Genomic DNA, 11,170 nt, shown 5'->3' on the forward strand with positions numbered 1-11,170 from the left:
ATATATAAGTTGGGGGCACACTAAATGATGTGGAGGACAGCAGGGAAGAAAGGAGGAGGCAAAGCTAGAAGACACTTCAAGCCCCTTTTCAGATATTCATGCTGGCTGGCAGCAGCGGATGAGGGTGGGGTGGGATCCCCCATCCTCACAGGTCATCTCCCACCCTCAAAATCAGAACTGAGACTTGAGTCCAGACCCTCCCCCCTCAGTACCACCCCATGCCAGCTCCCATCCTGTCTACCATGACCCTGAGTCTGGAGCATCCAGGCAGTCAGCCAGCAAGTTGAGAAACATGGCCAGATGGCTCATGTGGTGTAACTTGCCCCCCTACAGACTCTGCCCAGCTGGAACTAGGCCCCGAGACCCTTCCGAAGTGAGAAGCAGCCCCATGCAGCTGGGCTGATGGGCAGACAACCAGGAGTAGAGCCGGGAGCCGGCTGCGGTTCAGGCCTTTGCATGGTCCTCCATCAGCTTGCTGGCCTGCACACTGCCTTCATGCAGACCAGATCAGCAGAATCACGTGGGGCACCCAGGCTTTGGCACCAAAGGGGCCTCAGTTCAAATACTGGCTCTGCCCAACTCACAGGGCCAACCTTCCTGCTTTGCCCACGCCCCGTTTCCTCAGCTGTGAAACTGAAGACGCTCCTACGCCCAATTGCACAGTACTGCCCCACAGCCGGTGCTTGATACATGCTAGCTGTTCAGTGTGGCAGGTGAATGTGGCCTGCTTGCCTCACTGTTCCCAGATCTTCCCAAGCACCAGTCAGCGGGCCCCACCTTGGATCTCAGACCTCCCTCCCCAAGGCCAAATCTCTTCCCCTTTATCAAAGTAAAAGCCCAGAGTCCTACAGAAGCTTAGGGATCTGACCTGAGGACAGGTGTCAGGTGGAGAAGGAAGACTGTTTTCCATCAATTTGTTATATTAATAACAACAAGCATGCATATTTACTGGGCATCTAGTGTAGGCTGAGTCCTTCATACAAAAGAATTTCCACACCCTCCACTCCTCCAAAGATGGGAATATTGGCTCCATTTTACAGATGAGGAAACAGGCTGTCCAACTGACTCACAGCTAAATCCATGTTTCTCTCTTTCTTTCTTTCTCCATCTCTCTCTCTCCATCTCTCTATTCTCTTTCTCTCTCTTTCTCCCTCTCTCCCCTCCCCCACCAGTGTTTCTTCTTCCTTTCTCTCTGACCCCTCAATCAGTTGCTTTCTGCCTTTACAGGCCTATAATCCAGGGCCAGGCAGTGTAAAACAGCCATGGCAGTCATTCCCTTGGCAATCCATAACACAGCATGTTTACTAACTGAATGTGGAATGAGGTTGAGTAACAGGAGTTGAACAGTTGACACCAGAGGTCAGGAAAGAGGGCATCCAAAGGCTAGAATTTGCTGCTGTTTCCCAACAATGAACTTGATGGCAGACAGAGCAGGGCTTCCCACCTGCACTGGATGGCTGTGGCCACCTCCACCCTAATTCATGGCCCAGGCCACAGAGGAGGACATGGTCAGCCAAGAGGCCTGAGCAGACTTGGATATGATCTGCAGAGTCAGGCCACCCCCACCCACAGGAAAAGACGAGGGTGCCTGAGAACCCTGACTGCCACTCCCTCCCCTTCCTCTCACCAATCCATCCAGCAATCAGCCAGATTATTTTAAAGATGCAAATGAAAATGTGTCCTCCCAGGAGAAGGGAGCCTGATAGGGTGCTAGGAATGTTTTCTATGGGTGCTGGTTCCCAGGTACACATATGTTGAAAGACTGATGCACAGAATCATTTATAAGTTATAATTTTTTAAGGGACTTCCATTTGTAGGAAGATGAAGTACATTTTCCATTCCTTGTGCTAAGACAACTAAAACCCCTGGATGCCATGTATATAAGAAGACTCAGAAGACAGAAGAAGGCAGAGGAGCCAGGGACCTCAGGACCCAAGGATGGACATGTGTAGAGCTTTCTCATGCTCCTGGTTCTTCCTGACCTAACTGGGGGTGACTGGAGATGCAGAAAGGACAAATGATAGAAGACAAAGCTGGGGCCAGGTGTGCTGGGTGCTCGGATGGAGATGCACAACAGCCTCAATGCTTTTTTACTTCTCTTCTCTTCCTTCTGCTTCTTTTCTCTATCTTTAAAACCTTCCTTCTAAAGTCTTTCTTCTCTGTTCTTTAAAACCTCACTTCTAAAGTCTTTCTTGTTTTCTATTCTTTAAAGTCTCTTTCTTTAGACTTGCACTGTCCCATGTTTTCTTTAATCTAAGTCTTGGCCCTCTGACTTGCACTGTCCCATGTTCCCTTTCTTAAAGTCTCGGTGCTCAGACTTGCAGAAAAACAACAGCAGCCGCATCTAAAAACTGCATTAGCATAATGCTTAAAGTCTCAGTTCTTAGACTCTCTTTTGCTTTTCTTTAGCTTAGCTTTTCTAAAGCCTATGTAAAAAGTTCTCGGTGCAGAAAGCTGCTCTGGTGGAGACACATAGCCAGCAGCAGCCTCAGCTGCCCAGCAAAAAACCTCACCTAAGTATGTCTTTTATATCCAGGGGTAAACAAGGAGATGGAGCAACAGTTCTCAGGGAGGACCATGACATTGTAACAAGAGAAACCTGTGTTCCTACTTCTTTGAATGTAAACAACTTAGGAAAAGCAGCTGTGCAGCTGTGCTGCCTTTTGCCTTCTCACTCTCTTCTGTGGCTGGGGCCGTGCCAAACTCAGCCTGTAGATCATTAAGCACAGCTGTGCTTATGTCAAGTTCTCATAGGCTTCTCATAATCCGCTCCCCACAGACATGGAAGCAAGTACCTTGGGCTTTCTTTTTGTCTCAGTATCCCAAACCAGGTATTGGAGCAGCTGGTACATGGATATACCAATGTGCACAAGTAGAACCCTTCTCCCAAAAGGTGCTCTCTGTAGCCAAAGGACCAGGAAAGGGGTGGCAAGAAGAAAACTCTAACAATAAATACATTTCCCAGCCAATGAATGCCACAATAGAGACTATAGAGACTACAGCCCCACCCCACCCATGCCACAAAGGTTAAGTGGGAGCCCATATCTTCCCCTGACCAGGCAGTACAAAGGGGTCCAAATACCCCTATGTGGTGATGTCAGAGGAAGCCAAGTAGGGAGATGAGACTTTTATCTCCACGGTAATAAGTGTTCCACCACCTATCCATGAAGAGGGATTCCCCTCACACTGGGAGTGAAAAGAAGCAGAATGAGGAACATGGACTTCTACCTTCATCTGGCAGCACTGAGGCAGTGCCATCCCTTTCCCTTGCCAGAGGGATGTTAGAGGAAGTTAAAACAGGTTTAAATAAGATCCAAGGTTTCACAATATAACATGATGCCCAGGTTTCAATCAAAAAGCATTCATCATATCAAGAGCCAACGAAATCTCATACTGAATGGCAAAGAACAATACAAAGACATCAATACTGAAAAGGCAGAGATATTAGGATTATCTGACAAAAATTTTAAAGCAGATATAATAAAATGCTTCAGTGACTAACTGCAAACATACTTCAAACAAATGAAAATACAGAAAGCCTCTGAAAACACCAGAAGCTATGAAGAAGAGCCAAAGAAAAAGTTTAGAATTGAAAACCACAATAACCAAAATAAAAAGCTCAGTAGATGGGCTCAACAGCAGAATGGAGGGAAGAAAGGAAACAATCAACAAATCAGGAAATAAAACAAAAGAAGTACCTAGTCAGACAACAAAGATGAAAAGAGACTGGAGAATAAAATGAACAGAGACTTGGGGACCTGTGGAACTGTAGCAGAGTCCTAAAAGGAAAAATGGAGGGTAGTGCAGAAAAAGTACTCAAATAAAATATGGCAAAAACTTCCCACATTAACAAAAGACATAAACCTACAGATTCAAGAATGTTTGCAAACCCCAAACATTCTCAAAGGAATTCATTACAGAACACATCAGAATTAAACTTCTGAAAACTAGACAAAGAAAAACATATTTAAAGAAGTCAGATTATACTGCAAGGTATCTTTACTCAGAAGCTTATTCCTGCTAGTGTGTTCAAAGGACAGTGTGAAAGAAATCTGGTATCTAACATCATGGGTTTTCTTGGCTTGTGCATGTTAAACCTGTTTTGTTTTGTTTTGTTTTGTTTGGTGGTACCAGGCATCAGTGGCTCAAGCCTGTAATCCTAGCTACATGGGAGGCTGCGATCAGGAGGATTGTGGTTCCAGGTCAATCCAGGCAATCAAGGGGGAAAAGCTGGGCATGCACCTGTCATCACAGGAGGACTACAGTCCTGGCTAGCCTGGGCAAAAAGCAAGACCCTCACTCCAAACCAACCAAAATGAAAAAAAGTGCTAGAGGCTTGGCTCGAGCAATAGAACATCTGCCTGTCAAGGGTTGAAGTCCTGAGTCTAAACCCCAGTGCTACCAAAATAATAATAATAATAATAGTAATTACAAAGCTTTTAGAAAAAAACTAGGAAGTCTTTAGTGCCTAGGACTAAGCAAAAAGTTATTAAACATCACACCAAAAACAAAATCTGTAAAAGGAAAAATTCATATACTATATTTAATCAAAATTTAAAATATGTGCTCAATGAAAGACTGGCCATTATGAAAATGGAAAGACAAGCCATGGTGTGAGAGAAAATATTTTCAAACCTCTTATCTGCAAAGGACTCGTATCTAACATAAAGATCTCTCAAAACATTAGCAGTAAAAAAGCCATTGATCTGATATTGGATTGTTGATCCCAAGTTTGTATCCTGGCCATAGTTGATGATTGAAGACTCCATACCAGGAGTTAAGAGTAAAGCCAGCACAAAGTTTATTGGAAGGATAGCAAAGCACCCTAATGGGTGGGACTTGGCGAAAGAACTATGCCAAACAATGGCTGAAGTCTTGGAGATGACATAGGGCATTAACTGGCTTAGGTATGACTAGTCTACCTTGAAACTATATTTGTGATTGGTTGGTGCCTAGTCAACTTCTCACTAAATCTGACCCCTGTCCGCCCCTCTCCTTAACCAACTGGATGTTCCAGGAGGGTCTGGTCAGCTGTCCTGGCCTTGTAAGCTTGCCCAGCTCTTCCCTGCCTTGGGGCTCATTACCCACATCATGCAGCTGTATTTTGCTACTTTGGTAAGGGGTTTGTTATTTCCCTGAGAAGCCCACAGTTTCCCATGCCTCTTTAGATGGCTGCTTTTAAAGTGCCTCTCTCATCCAAAATGGAGTCACCTTTGCCATTGCTCCCCTTACTGACTTCATTAGAACATGGACAGAAGACATGACCAGACTTCTCACTGAAGATACGCAGATGGTGGGTAAGCGTGAGATGTTCAACATTAGCTGGTATGGAATTCAAATTAAAATAACAATGAAATGCCATCCATTACAAGCTTCTGCGAATGGCTAGAATAAAAAATAATGTGATATCAAATGCTGGCAAGGAGGTGCAGCAACAGGACCTCCCGTTCATCGCTGGATGGAATGCAAGATGCTACAGCCACTTTGGGAGACATTCTAGCAGTTTCTTACAAAACTAAACACACTCCTACCATACAACACAGCAGTAGTGCTCCTTGGTATTTACTCAAATGAGGTGAAAACATACGTCCACAGAAAAACCTGCACATGGGTGTTTATAACAGCTTTATTCATAATTGCCCAAAGTTGGAAGCAACCAAAATATCCTTCAATAGGTAAACTAGTAAATGAACTGTGGGACAGCAAGCAAAAGAATAGTATTCAGCATTCAAAGCCATGAAAGGAGGTAGAGAAATGTGAAATACATATTGCCAAGTGAAAGGAGCCAGTCTGCATAGGCTCTGTACTGTATGGTTCCAACTATCTGGTATTCTGGAAAAGACAAAACTATGGAGACAGCACAATGGTTCAGTGGTTGGCAGGGGTTAGGAGCGAGGGAGGGATGAATAGCAGTGCACAGAGGATTTTTAGGGTAGTGAAACTACTCTGTATTGTGCTCAAAGGGTGGATGCATTTCATTACACATTCGTCCAGCCCCATAGGATTAAGGCAGACACCAAGAGTGAACCCAGATGGCAACCATGGACTTTGGGTGACAACAATGTGCCATCTAGGTTCATCAACTGGTACAAACGTACCATTTGTGAAGCTGGGTGTGGGGGGTGGGACAGGAAATACATGAGGTATTTCTGTACCTTCTGCTCCATTTTGCTATGAACTTAAAACCTCTCTAAATACAGAGGGTTTTGCTATGAACTTAAAACCTCTCTAAATTTGCTTTTAAAAGGAACTTCTGAACTGTACCCTTACAATAGGTGGATTTTATGATATGTAAAGTATACCACAATAAATCCTTTACAAAGGAGCAATTAGCTAGGAGAGGTGGCTCATGCCTATAATCTCAGCTACTCAGGAGGCAGAGATCTGGAGGACTGAGTGAGGTTCAAGGCCAGACCAGGCAAAAAGTTAGGCAGAGTGCTGTACTCCTGGCATCCCACCTATGTGGAAGGCATAAGTAGGATTACAGTCTAAGCTACCCAGGAATAAACACGAGACCTATTCAAAAATAGCTAAAGCAAAGAGGCTGGGGGCATGGCTCAGGTAGTAGAGTGTGTGCAAGCTCAAGGCCCTGAAGTTAAACCCTAGTACATCTAAAAACAAAACAACAACAAAGAGAGGGAAAATATCAGAGAAAAAAGTAAGGGTAATTCAGGAGGTCCAACATCTAACTAATAAAAATATCAGAAAGAGAACAAAAGAAAATGGGAGGGAAGAAATATCCAGTGAAGAAGTAACAATGAAGAATTTCTCAGGACCGAAGACACAAGCCCCCACTTAGTGGTAGTCAGAATGATACAAAAGACCCAACCCAAGGCCCACCCAACAGGAGGGCTGGGAATGCCCCCTTTTCTGATATGCAAGTATAGTAATTTGATTTTTTTAATCACCTTTACTCTGTATGCTTTCTCCCCACTCTGTAGCATCCACATGCTAAAGTAAAATCAAACACCCAAATTTTGCATGTCAGCATACCCTAATCACAAAGGCCTTCAAAGCCAAGTTCAAACATCTTAGCCTGGCATTCAACACACTCCCCATCTCCAACCTACCTCTACTCTAGGCCATACCCTGAGCTCCATCAGCTGAACTTGCCTCAAACTGTAAAGCAGAGAGAGAACCAAATGCTCCTCATGTCCCCCAATTTCAAGGAAAACCCAGGGTATAAAGAGTGTGGTCCCCACCACAAAAGCTCTGTGCCTGGCCTTGGACCCTGAGGTGGTCATCGCCATCTCCTTACCGTGGGCTTCTCATGCCATATTCCTAACCCACCTCCCTGTTGCACTTCTCACAGCACTCACCATCCTTTCTCTTCATTTTAATTTGTGTTTCCTCACTAGCTCCAGAAGGGCTAAAAGATACCGACACTGGAATCACAGAGATTAAGCAGTACCTAATGCATCAAAGCTGCTTGTTTTGGACTGCACTTTTGGGTGGTCAGTCCCAAAATTGGGACTTCCCAAAGTTCACCCTGAAGCCCTGCCTCCCATTATGGAAGAATAACACTGATTTGGAGACAGAGCCTCCAAAGAGGTAAGTAAGGTAAAATGGCCTACATCCAATCTGACCTGATATTCTGAAGTGCCCGCTTGGCCCCAAGGAATTTTATGTCCTTATCTTGCCAAATGATGAGGTGCAGCCTCCCCCAATCTACTACCACAGGCAGCCCCAATATTCATCCTCCAGTCTCCCAGACTGCCACTTGACTGCAGACGCGGCCTCTGGAGAGGCTCTGAGTTTTAGCAGTTCAGCAAAGTATCTCCTTTCCACAGATGACCTTGCCCCTCTTGGAAGCCCTCACCTCATCTGGTGGAGTGGCTCAAGTGGTAAGAGCCCCTGCCTAGCAAGTGTGAGGCCCTGAGTTCAAACCCCAGTGCTGAAAAAAAAAAAAAAAAAAAAAACCTCACCCAATAGGTCACAGGCCTTCCCCACTTCGGGTGAAGGGGGTTGACAACAAGGAGCAGTTTGGCTGCCTGCCAGCAAGACCCATTAGCTCACAGGTCCTATCCCACAGGCTGCTGTACCTTTTTTCCAAGAAACCAAACTGAGACCTTGTGTCAGTCAGGCTCGAGGCATGAAACCAAAGTTGGGCTCAACTGTGTTGTTTAAAGAGATTTTAATGAAGGCTCTATTGACTTGGACGTGAGCATTAAGGAAACCAACACGGGGTGTTGGGCATCTTGGATCTAGCATAGGTGAGAGCCAATACCATCCCAGGCTGGAAGAGTCAGAGGAGGGCACAGGGTAACCAGAATCAGTGAACAGGGTCATGGCAGAGTGGTAACAGGAGGCAGTATGTGTGAGAGGTACAGCTATTACCAAAACTGCAGTGCCTGGTAGGACAGTGGCCAGGAAAAAACATCCCAGCTCCTTCCTTTTCCTATCTCCTGCTGGTGCCTCTTGTAGGCCACGGCTACCTGTAGTGTCCTCCATATAGGGCAGTCCCCAGCATACAGCAGGGTGGAGCATGGGTCAGGGAAGGCAGAGAATAGCCAGCACAGGCCTAGTCTAGAACTAGAGCCACCTGACTTGAGGAGTGTCCCACCAAAACAGCACCTGGGAAGAGCAGGGGGTCCTCAGAGTTCACTTAGCAGTCTAGGCTGGGCAGTATTACAGTATAACTCACAGTAAAAATACAGAGGGTAGTTAGTTAGTGGAGTCTTGTTCACATGCCTTGTAACCACTTCCCTTCCTGCATTGGAACAAGCATGCTGTAATCAGGCCCCCTCCAAGGAAAACGCATTTCAGAACAAGTTGAACCGCATGTAATGAAATAACAGTTTGCTGGGGTGTGAGCAGTATATGATATCATATCCCCAGGTTGATAATGCCAGAGTTGTCACCACCCCTGGACCTGAAGGGGCCCAAGGAAGCACTTGTTCACCCTGGGTCTGAAGGCTGTGTGGAAGGCTGTTTGTCAGGACCTGAGACCTCTGGCTGAGAAACAGGTAAGTTTGCAGGAACCATGAAAGGAGGGAAATGAATATCCCAACTTCTCTCCCCTGCCGCCCTCCAAATCCTGCTGGGGCTCCTCATGATTGGTAGGGCACACGCTTAGCATGTGAGAGGCTGTGGGTTTGATCCCCAGCACCTGCATGAGTTAGTGTCTTTCATAAAAAAAATAATAATAATGGGCAGTGCAAAGCTACTGTCAGGAGGGCTGAGAACCAAGCTCAGGGCTTTGCAGGCCAAGCCCCAGCCAGGGTCATTCAACACTGCACTTGCAGAGCCACCACCAAGTAGCCAGAGGGCCTAGGACCCAGACACCACCATCCTAAGGATGGAATCTTCCTGCTCTGGCTTCTCAAGCCATTTTCTTCCAAAATGAAACCCAGGGCAGCGCACTGATGTCATGTGCCTTTCACGGAACAGCAAGGATGTCTGGGGAAGGGAGCCCCCAAACACGGCAGGAGCCTTGCCATGCTGGGCTGGCAACAAGTGATGCCGGCTCGCTGTGCATGGACCTTTCCAATACGCTGGAGTGGTGCCTTCAGACAGTTCCTCCAAAGCAGGATTACAGAATCTTGATACACTGACAAATTTCTTTCCCAAAAGAGTTAAGCTGACTTCAACCACATCTAGCCAACAGAGTGCTTGCTTTGTCATGTGCACGTAATAAATTTTCTAAAACTAATTTAATAATCAAAATATGATTGATACCTCACCTCACAGTTTAATATTTTCCCTCCCCCTTCCTCTCTCTCCCTCCCTCTCTTAGTAGTATTCTCCAAAAGTCTCTGATACTTGACTTTGAACATATTTCATTATTCATTTAGTGACCAATTCTTTAATTTTTTTTCATTTTTATAAACTTGCATTAAAATTTGATGCATTTGCTGAAAGAAGAGATGAGGATCAGATTCAGCTGTGTATTATAGAAAACAACCAGAGGCTTAAATAGAAGTTCCTTTCTCTTCCACATGACAAAGGCCTAGGGAAAGACAAAATAGAGCTGGCCCTGGACCCACTCTACAGAGCTGAGAGAGACCCAACTCCTCTGGATCCCTCCTCTTATGAAGCCTCGTCCCCACGTCCAAGGTAGCAGCCAGAGCTCCAACCATCATGTTCAGGGGGACAGAGGGAAGGATGGAGAGGGATGAGCCACCTACCTTTACAACACTTCTGTTTGCAACTTATTGGCCAAAATCTGGACTGTGTGACCTCACCCAGCCACAAGGGAGGCTACACAATGAGCCAGATAAAAATAAGGCTGTTACTACTCAGAATTTAAGGAAGAATAAATACTGAGGACTGCCAACTATCTCTTCCACAGACAAGGATTAAAATCCTGTTGAAGACAACCCTTTCCTGTTCAGCCATGGTATTTACAGTGATGATGGTGATTAGCTAATCTTTGCTAAATAATTACCACGATACATAAGATCAAATTTGTAGGAGGCCATTGATTGTGATTAAACTCCCGCACTGAGCCCAACTGATCAAATTAACATGGAGTTTAACCACAGTATCTGATTTCAGTTAACTTCAGGAGGCTCTGTAACCAATTAACCAATTAAGCTGCAACCAATTAAGCTGTCTCTGCACCACACTTCTGTTTCCTATAAATGCTGTCAGATTATGTTATTGGTAGGAGTTCTCCAGAATCTGCCTTGGCTCTAAGGACTGCCCAATTCACAAATCATTTTGTTTTGTATTGCTTTGTTCTGTTTTGTTTATAATTGCTCAAATAAATTCAAGCTTAATTACTTTAAGATTTTTTTCCTTTGACAAGTAATCGTGGGCACTGTTCTTGGCACTTGAGTTGTATGACTTAATCCTTACCACACCCCTGTGAAATGGATGCTATTATTACTACACTCATTTCATAGAGAAAGAAACTGAGGAACAAAGAAACTAGGTAATTTCTCCAAGGTCACTCAGGTAACAAGTGGCAGAACCTGGATTTGGATGCAGGCAGTGCATTCTAGAACCCCAGGGGCACAACACGAACAGAAGTCTCTCTTACCAGCATTCACAGAACCAAGTCAAGGAGGTTGACTGGGGCTTAGCTACTAACTCAGGAACGGAGACAAGGGACCTAAGTCAGAGCTGTAGTCTCGTCGTTCTAGATATTTCATGTGTTCATCCATTCAATTCATGTCTGTTCATAGCACATTGTTACATTTGCAGTTCACTGTCCACTGTTTGCCAC

At 45.2% G+C, this 11,170-nt stretch overlaps 1 non-coding gene across 1 annotated transcript; it reads left to right on the top strand.

The window, feature by feature from the left end:
* The first annotated feature begins 3,982 nt into the window (after positions 1-3,982).
* Positions 3,983-4,118, top strand: LOC141414443 (small nucleolar RNA SNORA8). The gene has a single exon (XR_012439471.1). It is a non-coding gene; the product is annotated as a small nucleolar RNA SNORA8 (small nucleolar RNA).
* The last annotated feature ends 7,052 nt before the right edge of the window (positions 4,119-11,170 follow it).

Source organism: Castor canadensis, chromosome 11 (assembly GCF_047511655.1).
Source record: "Castor canadensis chromosome 11, mCasCan1.hap1v2, whole genome shotgun sequence".
Lineage (NCBI taxonomy): Eukaryota > Metazoa > Chordata > Mammalia > Rodentia > Castoridae > Castor > Castor canadensis.